Below are 13619 nucleotides of genomic sequence, written 5' to 3'. Positions count from 1 at the left end.
TCTACTGGCCTCCTTGATACAGGCGATTTTTCAAGGCCCCCGGCACTCCAGAGACTCAAGTTTCAGCATCTCCGGAAAGGCCTCAGCTATGCAGAACAGATTCTCCTCTCGGAGGAGGCGAGGTCGGAAATGTTGTGGTGGTTGGATCATATAGGGGTCTGAAACTGTAGGGCCATCTTTGGTTCAACTCCAAAGACAGTAATCGAATCGGATGCCGGCCGGTGGGGCTAGGAAGCCAGGTGCGGATCGATCTCCATAGGGGGCAGGTGGTTCTAAGACAAACGGACCTTACATATGAATTGTCTGGAGCTTCTGGCAGGCTCCTTTGCAATCTCTCACCAATGAAGACGGATTGTTGCATTTTACTCCATATGGACAATGTCTCAGCGGTTCACTATGTGAACGAGCTGGGGAGGGGAGGAGGGGGGGGGGGGGGGGGACGACGAGATTTCGGGTGTTGGCAGAGATTGCAAGGATTTTTGGCATTTTGCCTTCAACATCGGATATCGGTAGTGGCAGAGTATCTACCCGGCCGCAACAACTCCGTGGCAGATTGGCAATCCCGGCATCTCCGGGATTTCAGCAATTGGAGACTTCACCCCAGAGTTTTCCAATGCATTGAATCGTCAGTGGGCCATGTCAGATAGACCTGTTTGCATATCCCCCCCCCCCCCCAACCAGCAGGTTCCAAAGTTCTTCAGTTGGCGTCTGGACCCGGAGAGGCTAGCCTCAGACGCCTTTCTCCAAGGCTGGAATTCCAGTCTTTGCTATGCGTTTCCCCCCTTCTTGATGATTTTCAGAGTACTGGCACAAGTGCATCGTCAAAGAGCAGAATTAGATTTGATAGCGCCTCTTTTGAGAGGGCAAGCATGGTTCCCAGTCCCTCTGGAACAGTCATGCGCATCCCCGACCTTGCTTCCATTCCGATGAAATCTCCTTCTGGATACGGGGGGCTATCCTCATCCAATGATATTGTCAGGTCATCTAGCCCTAGTAGCTTGGCAGGTTTCCGGGACAGATGGAGTGTCCCTAGGCTTTCGCGAGAAGCTACCAAATTCATTAGTGTGAGGACAATAGTTTATTAGTCAATTAAAACCATAAACAACATCATACAGAACATAAGGTTTAAAAATACATACAAGAAAAAAATTGGTTATACATCCATTACAGCCACTGAGCATCGTGCCACTAGTCTTTCACTTTCTTCAACTTTCCTTTTTAAGTATAGGTGCCAAATACAGATATTAAATGGATAAAAGTGGTTGATCGGGGACTGTTCTTTTCCCTAGTGTTTTAAGTGAAAGATTGCCAATACGGGCGGCTGGAGTTCGTATAAATAGATAGCTATGTATAATTAAAGTGCTTATGTGCAGGACTGAGGCGGGTATATATACGATGACAGATGGGCTATGGTTCCCACTGTAAAGGTGCGGGTGTACAAAACTACTTGTCATTAAAAGGTCAGGTTAAACAAACTGATTGCCTGAGCGTAGCGGGATAGGGAACAGCTAATTATGGCGATCCCTAGCAGCCCATCCTTGGAGATTATCTACTTACATTAGTGAAGCGTGGTCAGCCAATCCGCACAAACCCTACTCTTCTGCGTTGAAACTATGGTGTGGCTGGTGCCGTGAACGGGATGCCAATCCCATTTTAGCACATAACACTCTGGTAATCAATTTTCTGTCTTAACTGGCCTCAGCAGGTATGGCTTTCAGGACGGTTAATAATTTCCGATTAGCCATTTTGGCAGGCCAGGATCTGGTGGACGGAAAGCAGGTGGGGGAGCATCCTATAGAATGCAAACTCCTTAGGGGCATCTGCATGGTCCGGCGCTCATTTCCAAAGTACTCATTATTATGGGCCGTATTCATTGTCCTGCGGTTTTTAGAATCATGGCCAGATAATAAATATCTGTTGAAGAAGCAATTCTCTGGAAAATTGACTATGTTAGTCTGTCTCTTATCTTGTAAAAGAGTTTCAGATATCAGAGCTTTAGATTTGGCGAGTCAAATTTTTTTCCCTGAAGGAGTTCCACTATCCATTTACAGGTGGACCAAATGCAATACGACCTCAGTTTCTTACCCGGCCTTCCCAGATAATCTCAAACTTTTTCTGGTACAATGTTTAAAAAGCGTATGAGGAGAGTACAGTTGATTTTCGTACAGATATGAAAGGACAATTATTGATAACTTTGCAGAAGCCCTTTAGGCCAGTGACTACGGCCACTCTGGCGAGATGGGTGCATTGGTTTATGGGGGAAGGGGACACTGATGTGTTCATATTTGGAGCCCATTCGGCTTCCAAATCCTTTGCTTTGGCGTCAGCCTTGCTGACATTATGAAATCAGCCCAGTGGTCAACAGAGTCTACTTTCAAAATGTTTTATTACAACCCTATTGTTGATGTGGCTTCTGTGGTGGTGGCTAAGTTTTAAACAAGCATAATTGGAGCCTCCGGTCCAGATATAGAATAAAACACTTGCAAATCAGTAGTTGCAAGAATTTCCAATTCTATTAAGGACAGGGAGGCGAGGGTTATCCCACCAATATTAAGATTTATACAGTTCACTGATGTAATAGATCCAATTCCTCATGTATTCCACCCCCCCCCCCATCCTTTTTTGGGTAATGTCATTGATTTGTGATATGGGTGACGAGACCAAAGTTACAGTATCTTCTTTTACCTCCCCAGGTTCGGTGGCCAAATGATCATCTTTGGAGTGGATGTTCCTGGTCTATGGAAACCTTGGTTTGGTAGGGTGTGGGCCCTGTGAGGACGGCCAGAAACTTGTTGAAGGATTCTTGGCATCCGGTTGGTTAAAGTTTCAAGCCAGACTCCTGTTGGCCCTCGTGCTTTGGATCTGAGGACAAGTTTTGGCCTGTCATGGCAGAGTTCATATTCAAATGTTCTACAAGTTATATGGGTTTTGAACTGACTTAACTGTTTCTGTTTTTTGAACAAAGAAAGAGGACTCAGACGCAGTGAGGGATTTATATAGGACAGTGGCTCTATGGTTGGTAACGTGATATATATATGCCAGCCATGGGAAATGTAGTTCTGTTAAAAATGTAATTGTGATTGGCTGCTGTTTCAGTAAGAAAAGTAAAGCATAATCCTCGCCTTCGTGTCCTTAATAGAATTAAAAATTATAGTCACGAATGTTTGCAATTTCTTTTTTAACTCCCCTGCTCTTTTTTGACGAACCGGTATCCGCAGTCCACTGGGAGTCTATTTCTGCTCCTCCGCTACTGGACCTTTCTTTTTTCAAAATCAATCCCACAGGAACTAAAAGAAAAAAATACAAGCACAAACACCCTACGAAAACGGTGAAAAACACAGACTTTACTGCCGGTTCACTCCAGAACTTGCAAACTCAGTTCAGTTCAGCAGTGAAAACGTAGTCGTTACAAGATCCCTCTCAATCAGCCTCTCTTTTCCTTTTGTAACGCAGCCTGCATTTTAACTAGGCATGAAGGCAAGGAAGGAGCAGCATAAATCGGTAGCTGCCTACAGAGGCGTGAGGTTATAAAAGGTCACGGAGGTCATTCTATAGTATGCAAATTACGACATTAGCCACGGGGGTTGAAATAGTAACTGAAAATTTAGAGCAATGAAGGCAAGCTTTTAATTTTTAACATCCAAGTAAAAGTTGAAATAGGTTTCGTTCTTAAACAGCATTTTTCCCCAAAATCAAACAATTTCGTCATTTAAATGCTATACTGACTATGTATTTCTGCGTTCATTCTTTGTTATTTTAACAAATACTTAAATAGATTTTATTTGCATAGTACACTGCGAGCTTTTTAGACCCATCAACCAAGTCTGATGCGCTGTGCACCATCCGGTTTAGCATAGGTGAAGCCAGGCCAACACATGGAAATAAATTGGCAGCCGGGAAGTCATAATCTCATGAGACAGCCCAATCCCAGAGGATTAAACTATGCACCAGAAGCACACATGTGTAGGCGCTAAACTACTGTGTCAGATCTTGATTTTAGGAAATACCTGTCCCCAGATAGTTTGATAGACAAATGGATAGAATGCCACGAATAGCAACAAATATAAACCAGAGAATGAAAATATGGGGAAAAAACATAAAAATAGATTCCAGGATGATATAGTACTTTAACTAAACCGTATATGTGACTGGAATGGTGCAAACACATGGATTCCAGAAACAGACATCTGTGACCAGTGATCCTTCTAAGTAGAACGTCCTGTTAGTCAACACTGATGAGCATCTGTTCTTCCAAATAACCAACAACTACATATGTACTATTTATTATTCATCATGAACGCCACATATAGACTTATTTGGGGGCACAAGAAAAGTCGTTTTTCAATTCTTTGCCCCTCGTATTTCTTTTTACAAAAACGAACATATTACATGTGACCTACAGTTTCAGCACAGAGCTCTCCTCTTCAGCCTGCTCACAACCCACCATGTTATCTTACCAGCTGAAGCGCACACAATACCATGACTCCAGGATGAGGTACATTCCAGCAGGCTCACAACCTACAAATACTCCAGTCGGCCTACATGCCAAGATATCCTAATGCAACTCTATACACCCAGGTTTCTGAGAGCTAGACTGTCTGCACCCCTACATCACAACAACCTCTATAAATATCTAGGGCTTGAGATGGGTCTACACATAAGTTAAACCTTGCCCTATACTACATCACCTTCTGACATTGGGCTTAAGAAAGGCCTGTGGGCTGGGCTACGCCTTGCCCTATACCACATTGCGCTCAAATCCTGAGATTGAGAATGGTCTGTGTGCCAAGTTATACCTTCCATTATGGCATTAACCTCTATGGCCAGGCTTCGGAGTGTGCCAGACAACCGACTACCTTAAAACCCACCATATTCTCTTTACCCCGGTCATCAGAGGAGCTGGTGACCAGACTACTCGCTGCCCATCATAAACTCAATACGCCTGTATTCAGACAGATGCATAGCAAGACAGAGAGAGGGTGTGGCATAACGGTCAGAGCTGCTGACTTTTAGCGCTGAGGGTCCAGTTTAGAGTCTCAGCGTGGACTCAACATCCTGTGATTCTGGGGAAAATTACTTAAGCTCCCCGTGCCTAGAACAGCACTTTGAGACCCTCACAGATGATTAGCCACGCTGTATAAATGCCAGTTACTATTTTTATTATTATTATTGCGGTTATTATATGCCAGCTTTCTCCCTATTGTACACCATACCAGGCATTAATAGGGATCAGTATGCCAAACTGTTCTTTCACCTACTCTAAGCCCCCATATACATAGCTGTCAATCAAACTCTAAAAGGTATTTATAGAGCGCAGCTGGTCACCCTGGATGGTCTCTAGGCGCTGTGCTGTAGGTTTCATTTGAAGAGCCAGGTCTTGAGTTCCCTCCTGAAGTAGTTCAGGGATGGTGAGGAACTGAGGTTGAGAGGGAGGGTGTTCCAAGCCTTGCCGGCAATGTGGAAGAAGGAGCGTCTCCTAGAGTGGCTTCGGGGGATGAGAACAATCTGTACAAGATTGAGGTAAGCGTAGTGAAGGTTTCTGGAAGGTTATTGGAAGGTTAGGCAGTAGTTCATGTAGTGTGGTCCTGAACTGTGGAGGACTTTGTAGGCATGGGTCAAGTGCTTGAACTGGCATCTCTTCTAGACAGGGAGCCAGTGGAGGTCTTTCAGGTGTTGGGTGAAGTGTGTCCTCTTGGGCAGGTTGAGTCTTTGCAGGAGGTTGTGCCGGCATAGAGTGGGTTGTCGTAGTAGAGTCGGCTGGTGATGACGGCATGCGTCACAGTTTTCCTGGTGCTGATGAGCCACCTGCAGATCTTTCAGGGCATGTGGATGTGGAGTAGGATGCCGAGGTTGCAGGCGTGGTCTTTTGGCGTGGGGGTGGGACCAAGCTCTGTGGGCTACCAGGAGTCGCTCCAAAGAGTGGTGTGTCTGCCTAAGATGAGGACTTCCGTCTTGTCCGTGTTTAGTTTGAGGCAGTTGTTCCTCATCCAAGTAGCGACATTCATCCTGCAGTTGCGGAAGTAGGTCTTAGTCTGGGTGGGGTTGGCAAAGAGAAGCCGATTTGGGCATCATCGGCGTAGGAAATTATGTTGATGTTGTGTGATCTGACAAGGTCTGTGAGTTGTGTCATGTAGATGTTGAAGAGGGTGAGGCTGAGGGATGATCCTTGGGGTACTCCGGATATGGTGCGCTTGGGGTGCGAGGTGAAGGGGGAGGGCAAGAGGGGAATGGACTTTTTGGGTATGACCGGTGAGGAAAGACACCATCCATCTGAGCGCATCTTCTGTGATTCCTATCTGGCGAACTCGCTGGATGAGTGCGTGGTGGGAGACTATGACGATGTCGAAGGCTACAGAGGGGTCATGGAGGATGACGGCGGCCAATTCTCCTATGTCAAGTAGGGCCTAGATGTCATCTGTTGCTGCGATCAGGGCTGTCTCAGTGCTGTGGTTGGCTCTAAAGCCCAACTGGGATGGGACCAGTAGTTTGTTTCTTTCCAGATTGGCGAGTTAGAGGTTGATGGCTTTCTCCAGAACTTTGGCAGGAAACACTAGTAGGGCGATGGGGTGGTAGTTCTGGAGATCTCTAGGGTCTGCTGACTGTTTCTTGAGGAGGGGGCCTCACCTTCTCGGGCTTCCATGCATCAGGGAAGATGGTTGTAGTGATTGAGGCGTTGAGGATGGTGGTGAGCTGGTGGCTGATCTGGTTTGCTTCGGAGGTTATCGATCCGTTGTTGGCAGGGGTAGGAGGGTGCTCCAGAGTGTATGGATTTCATCAGGGCGGTGGTAGTTAGTGTGCTGAGTTTTGCCCATGTGGCGAGCAAGTAGTTGCTGGTTGTGCTCGATGGGTTGCTGAGGATGTGTGGAGGGTTGGGTTCGAAGTTTGTGCAGATGCTTGCTGTCTTGTTATGGTAGCGGTTGGCGAGGGTGTTGCAGAGTTCTTGTGAGGGAGGGATAGTGTTTTATGTGGCTGAGAGGGGGTGGGGAGGAGAATTCTCTGATGGTTAAGAGTTCCTTTGGTTGGTTGGTGTTGGCAGCGTGTGACGGACTCCTTTTTTGCGGCTTTGAGTTGGCGGTGGTAGTTGTTGAGGGTTGCTTTTTCAGTGGCTTAGTTGGTGGTGTTCTTGCTGGTTCATCATCTTTCTTGTTGCTTATGTTCATGTTTTGATGTGCAGCGGTCTGGTGTGTACCAGCTGGCTTGTTAGGTGGGTAACACTTAGTTGGCAGCGTTGGCGATTCAGGCATTGAAGTTATCTACCGTTTGGTCCAGGTTGGTAGAGGTGTTTGGCTGGGAGGTGCTGAGAGCGTCTGTTCATTGTTGCCGTGTAACTTTGATCCAGCTGCAGTAGTGTGTGGTCTCTGTTGTGGTCAGTGTGCTGTGGGCCAGCGAGGGTGAAGTTTACAATAGCATGGTCTGTACAGATGATTTCTGATGTGTGGCTGTACCTTATTCTGTTGGTAGATGTGAAGACTGGGTCTAGCATGTGTCCTAATCAGTGTGTGGGGTTGATGACTATCTGCTTGATGCCAATGCTGTCTAGTCTTTCCAGGAGGTCAGTGAGGTCATCCAGATGGAAGTTGAGGCATGGAAGATGTAGCCTTCGGATTCAACGAGAGGGTTCAGCTATGGCATCGCTGAGGCCGGTTCATGGTCCCAGTGGTCTGTATGCGAGGGAGTCTCTCATGTGGTCCGTGGTGAGCGCGGTGTTGTCGCTGGTTATGGTGTTGGTGATGGATTCCTTGTGTGCGATGGCGATGCCTCCTCTGTGTCCGTTGGCGCAGTCTGCGTTTCATCTTGTACCCAGTGTGGGTTGCAGTGGCGATGTCAGGGGCCGATGTGGGGGTGAGCCATGTCTCAGTGATGAAGGTTACCTTGGGGGTGAGGGTGGAGATGGTTCCCCTGATACCAGTGGCATGTTTGCAGAGTGATCTGGCATTGATCAGGAGGCAGTTGATTTAAATTGGAGGGGTGTTGGCGTCTGTGTTGGGCTTGTGCTATTCGACAGGGTGGCGATTGTGTTGAAGCGGCAGTGGATGCAGGTGAACAGTCCCTGTGTGGTGATGCGAGGTAGCAGTTGTTACATGCAGGGTCCAGGGCAAGGAGCTCTTCGGTGAAGTACCTGCAGAATTGCTTGGGGCAGGGTTCCTGGCGCTGGGTGCAGTCCAGAGTGGACAGACGCAGATGGTCTTGACTTCGGCACGCCAGCGGCACAGCCACTGTGCAGTCGTGCTACAGCCTCCACTAAGTAGCCCTGGGAGGTAGGAGGGGCTGTCGGGGAGTGGAAAGGGTAGGGGTGTGGGCAAAACACGGTGCAGGTGGGACCGGTAAGAACTGGCTGGGCCTGAACAAGTGGGCAAGAAGATAAAAAAAAAAAAAAAAAAACAATAGAGCAGCGAACACTATACGATTAACAGTTCTCACAACTGTCCAAACAATTACAATGAACACCAACCAGTTGTGAGGAAATGCGACAATGGGCAACAGATTAGTACAGTTTTAAGCAGTTTTAAGGCAGAGAATGACAAAACAAACAATTAGGGCTTACGATACTTAGGAAAGAGAGCGCTGCGAAGGAACCAGGGGCTTCGACTTGGTGCCTGGTAGTTGAAGGGCCAGGACTGTGCCTCTGAACTACTCAGTCTGTGGCAGGAGTGACGACCAGGACACAGGGGAATAGGGCTGCTCTCACTAGAACCACGCTGCAGCCTCCATTTAGTAGTGCTAGGAGGTGAGTGGGGAAGGCAAGGGTGTGGGCAAAAACATGGCACAGGTGGGACCAGCGAGAACCGGCTGGGCTAAACAACTGGGCAAGCAGAACAAAAAAGAATAAAACAATAGAGCAGCGATCACGATACGATTACCAGTTCTCACAATCAACCAAACAATTCCGAAGAACACCAACCAGTTGTGAGGAAATGCATGACAATGGGCAACAGATTAGAACAGTTTTAAGGCAGTGGATGACAAAATAACAATTAGGGCTTACGATACTTCGGAAAGACAGACAGCGTTGTGGGGGGACCGGTGGTTCAAACTTGGTGCCAGGTAGTTGGAGGGCTAGGACGGCGCCTCTGAACTACTCGGCCTGCAGCGGGAGAGGCAACCAGGACCAAAGGGTATAGGGCTGCTCCTCATCATACATCCAGCTGCTAGCTATTCCTGTTCATCTGTTGTCGTAATGGGGGTGGGGGATTAAGAGGGGTACAACGTGACCATACTTTAAATTTTAGAAAAGCAGTTCCCCTACTTTGTGTCAAAAGACGACCGTCCCGGGACAGTTAATTCTGACCGTTTAAATGCTTCCACTGACGTGTAAGGCAGGCAGTCTCTTGTGCTGTGAAACCAAGGGAGGCGCAGACAGATAAGCAAGCCATCTAGCCAGAGTGCCTGCGTGCCTGAAAGAAATGTAAATGTGTGCAACTGGTTAATCTGCAAATGTAAAGGGTGCCTGTAAGCTGGTATTGGCTTTACTTAATGGAATCACTTGAAGCTTCATGATAACACGTTAATTTTATTTTTTAGAGGAATTGTAAGGGAGCTACCAGCTAAGCTGTGATGCGTGTGCTTTTAAAAGACAGATATAAAAAAACTTTGCATTATGTACAGTCTGGGTATTACTAAAATCTATGGTTTGAGAGCACTTTCTTATTTGAAATTCTTTTGAGCATTTTGTAGCAGCCTACTTTATATTGCGAGTAATGCAAGTTTAAAATAATGAATTAGATGTTCACAGTGCTTTCTGTCACAGACCAGACTGGAGTCTGGGCTCGACATTCTACCACTAAACATACACAAGTCACTAGTCTCCAGTTGCATAAACTAGGATTCAGTTCTTCGGCTTTCTGGTGCAGTGCATTGACTAATAGAGGTTTCATAATGTGTGATAGTGCATTTCTAAATGGTTAACATAACTTGCATTTTATTTTCATTTAAGCTGTGCGTTATTATATATGTAGTTACCTGAAAGTGAAAGACCTAAAAAAAGTTACAGAATACTTCTTTTTAGCCACACTGACTACGCCCCCACACTCACTAACTCACAGAGCGCAGCATCACAGTTCCCATACTTTTTTCAATGCACTACGACCACTGCTGTCTATACCCTCTCGAGTCGGATTCAAAGCAGCATCTGTGCCAGGTAGCACCTTGCCCTAAAGCAGGCTTATCCCAGTCTTTATAGGGCTTACAGAACCCCCACCCCCGCTTCATCCAAGCTTACTTGGAAGTGTTAATGTCGCTAGGGTCTGTCTGGGTTATTTACACGGTGGTCAGTGGACTGACTCGGTAATTTGGGGGCCCAGGCCGCACTAAAACAGAGCTACGATTTGAGGCATGCATTATCTGCTGCAGTAATGGGAGATTACAGAGTGCAGCAGAGTCCCCCCAACAGTGCTTCAGACATAGCACAAACCACATATGCTGCAGAGATCCTCTCATAGCACAACACCAGACACAAACCACGAAGTGCTGCAGAAACCCTCTCAAATCACACCACCAAACACAAACCACTAAGTGCTGCAGAAAGTCTCTCAAAGCACACCAGACACAAACCACAAAGTGTTGTAGAGACCCTCTCAAAACCCAGCATCAGACACAAACCACGAAGTGCTGCAGAGACGCTTCGAAAGCACAGCACCAAATGCTAAGCACAAAGTGCTGCCAAAACCCTCTCAGAGCAAAACACCAGGCACAAACTACAATGTTCCGAAGAGGCCTCAGTAATGACATAACCAAACAAACCACAAAAAGCTGAAAAGATCCTCTCAAAGCACAGTACCAGACGCATACTACAAATTGTTGTAGAGACCCACTCAAAGCACATAATCAAACACATACTAAATAGTTTTGAAGGGGCCTCACACAAACCACAAAGTTCCAATGGGGTCTCGCAAAGCACTACGCCAGACAGACCACACAGGGACTCCCACAAAGCTCCTGACATGGCACAAATCACGAGTGCCACATAAACCTAAAAAACACAACACCGAACACATACCACAAGGTGCTGGTGAAGCCTAGCAAAACACAGCACTTGCCAAAAAAGGTAGTGCTGCACAGACTCTGAGACAGCGACAGGCAAAGCCAGCAAAGAACTGGTAGCCCCCTCATCAATGACTGAAATCCCACACAGAGCTTGTGAGATCCACTCAAACTAGAATGCGTGGCCCTTACCACAAAGCGGTAATAAGATCACAAAAACGGCACTTTAACCAACCGTGACTGATCTCGCAGTTCTGGGGAGCTGCCAACATTCTTAGGTCTCATTTTCTGATATCATTCCTTTAAAGAGAGTCACTCGGGGGCGGTTGAGTAAGCCACCTTATGTCGCACCATCCAGATTTCTCGGGCTGACAAACGTTGGGCTGTGTGAACCGTGAGGGTGCACGGGCGGAGGGTGGGGGCGTTGTACTGTGACAGAGCTCCCATGGCTGCGAATGAGTAATGGACCTGTCATCCTCCCGTTGGGAGGGGCTCTCCACCCCTATTCCAAAACTGTATTTTACTATGAACCTCCCACCACGCTGAAGGTGTCGTTTTTCCTCGCCCATAAACTTCTCGGCCTCTCTTCAAGGTCAGAGGGGGTGCAGTCACTGTACTCTGATGACCATACAATATGTGGTCCCTCAAAATTCGCCTGAGCGATTACATACTGCATCCCGAGGCACCCGCAGCACCTAGAGGTGGTACACATGGGGAGTGTGCGCTTTATGAGAAGCACAGAACATGCGTACCATGCCGCCCTTACCTTCTCCGAGACGGGGTCGGGTGAATACGTTTAGTGTAGACCCCTGCTTGTCCTGGCCTCGCTCCGCAAGGGATCCTCGAAAGGGACAGTGTAAGAAACGCTCAAGAACAACGTGCTTTCACGCTGCGGATTCCCGCGCCCTTTCCATTCAGGGCTCCTACAAAGGGCCAGGCCACCCTACGCACGCCTGCTGCCATGGCAACGGCGTCAGCGACGTCACCCGGAAGAAACACTACAATGGCAATTCAGAGCTGCGGCCTAGCTCCGAGCCTCGTTCTAGGCCTGAAGTATTGGAAGAAGTGTAACATAACATAATAACATAACCTGAGCACACCAAACAGGTATACACCAATGTATTCAAAATAATATGACGCAGTTTCTTGGGATGTGAAATCAAGTCTTCATTTATTGATTCTTGCGCCAGCCAACACGTGTTTCGTCGCCTGGGAGTACCCGCGACTTCCTCAGGGCTGGAAGATGAATAAATAAACATAATATACTTCATCTGTATAGTGAACATAGTCTATATGTCTCTCAATCCATATTCACTCATATAGTGAGAGAAAGGTGGAGCCCAAGGTGAGGAGCACATCAATTGAGTGACATATCTTACAAGTGGTCTGAGAGTTACCACATATAAACATAGGTTTGAGACACCCACGATGCTAAAATAAAGTGACATCAGGAGATATGTCCCTTAATGGACAGGATAATGTAACGTATTATTCACCCGGAAAAGTGTATTAACTATATCAGTGGTGAGAACAGGGACCCGGATCCACGACACACTAACTTTACGAGTGTATCTACCTTTCGTTAGCCAATTGTCTCCTTTGTGTTAAATGGATGGACTCCAAATTCTCCGTTCTGAAAAGTATATGAAAATGTATAAATAAATATCACAAAATGTATATATATGAGTGCCACAGTGCATCATAAGCATGGTGACTCAAGGACACATGAACTTGATATACTGTCCTGACATTTGCAGTTGTTAATCGGAGACTGGCAGTACAGGTGTACAAAATCTGCATGGACGACCGCGTATCAACATTAGTAAACTAAACAGCTATTAAACCAAAACGTCATCTTTAATTATTCTCCAAAGCCATAATTCGTAATCATTACACCTCAATCATTGAAATTAAATAAGCATAATCAATTTACCATCAAGAAATATAAGTGGACCCGACTCACGTGGTCAAATATTGGTGGAAACCTTATCAGGAACAGAAAATTCTTCTCGTTATCGGCAAATCGCCATAAATAGCGAACGCTCTAAAACCGTAGGAAAATTAACAAAACAGTCAGACCTTGGTCTATACCGTACTTTGAAATTTAGCCAATTATATATGCGAGTCGAGAAATTGTATGATGACTTACCAAATAGTGTGGTCACGTAATATCGGCATGACTCCTAGTATCCAGTATTATGCGGAGTAGCGTGAACCGGAAGTCTAAGGATTTAAAACCGGTGCGACGTCAAATACGTCAAGTCAAACATGAGTGCATATCCACATAAACCTAATGCAGTGGCCATGATGTAGTTATCTCAATAGCGTGGCTCAACTACAAAAACAATCTTAAAATGTGCCGTGAACTAAATATATGAAAAATAACAAGTATTAAGTCTACCAGTGACAAAATATTCGCATAACTCTCGATTAAAAAATTCCGCGAGTAGTGAGACAATCTAAAGATGTGCCGTGAACTAAATATATGGAAGATTACAAGTATTAAATCTCCTAAGTGACAAAATATTCGCGTGACTCTGGATTGGGAAAAATTACGCGAGTAGTAGGAACCGAATGCAAGTGTAGAAACCAGTATAATGTCTAGGTCATCGGGACGACTCTGTATATTAGACACCCAC

The 13619-nt window shown here is 46.3% G+C and overlaps 1 protein-coding gene and 1 long non-coding RNA gene across 6 annotated transcripts in view; one reads left to right on the top strand and one right to left on the bottom strand.

Annotated features, from left to right (window-relative positions):
• LOC146809124 (uncharacterized) overlaps positions 1-2735 on the top strand; it is a 340848-nt gene extending 338113 nt beyond the window's left edge. Inside the window, exon 4 of the long non-coding RNA XR_014966330.1 lies at positions 2694-2735. This is a non-coding gene — a long non-coding RNA (uncharacterized LOC146809124). The remainder of the gene's footprint in view (positions 1-2693) is intronic.
• ARHGAP33 (Rho GTPase activating protein 33) overlaps positions 1-13619 on the bottom strand; it is a 472696-nt gene that overhangs the window by 226732 nt on the left and 232345 nt on the right. The window lies entirely within an intron of this gene.

This window comes from Triturus cristatus, chromosome 7 (genome assembly GCF_964204655.1).
Source record: "Triturus cristatus chromosome 7, aTriCri1.1, whole genome shotgun sequence".
Classification (NCBI taxonomy): domain Eukaryota; kingdom Metazoa; phylum Chordata; class Amphibia; order Caudata; family Salamandridae; genus Triturus; species Triturus cristatus.
This window is presented reverse-complemented; position numbering and strand designations above follow the sequence as displayed.